Below are 610 nucleotides of genomic sequence, written 5' to 3' on the forward strand. Positions count from 1 at the left end.
GGTGTCACAGCACTTTCCATGGGCTCTTCTCTGTGGTTGGAGAAGCTGAGGTGTAGTAAGAGGGGTGCAGCCACAGACCCCTTCGGCAAAGCACGCGGGGAGCCTGGCCCCTTGTCTACCTGAGTGCTGGGGTGCAGAGCAGGACTTCAGTGATCCTAGGACGAACCCAGGCATTTCTGGAATTCAGAAGAGTTTTTTTTTTAAAAAAGAACCAGAAATATTTTTCTCTCCTGGCAGTGCCTTGACTTTCACATCCTTTGCCAGCATATTCCCCTCTGAATGAGCTTTCGCTGAAGTTTGCACCTGGAGCTGCTGCATTTTCCAGGTTGCTTTAAGCTTTTTAGGAGTGAGAGACAGAGTTTTCTCCTAAATGCAAGATGTTTTGAGGTTGTACATCATCGAAATGATCACCCTACCACTACCAGAAGGCACAGCAACACCTTCTGCCCAGGAGCTGCAGGTCGAAGAGGTTAAATGGGGAAGGGCTTCCCCATCTGAGAGGGACAATGGTCCTTCTCGGGAGCAGGCTGCCGTACAGGTACCACTGATAACTGCTGTCCAGTATCTCTCTGGAGGCATGATGCCCTCCCCTAGCCGCGTCCTGTCCCTG

Source organism: Phaethon lepturus, unplaced genomic scaffold (assembly GCF_000687285.1).
Source record: "Phaethon lepturus isolate BGI_N335 unplaced genomic scaffold, ASM68728v1 scaffold41800, whole genome shotgun sequence".
In the NCBI taxonomy this organism is placed as follows: domain Eukaryota; kingdom Metazoa; phylum Chordata; class Aves; order Phaethontiformes; family Phaethontidae; genus Phaethon; species Phaethon lepturus.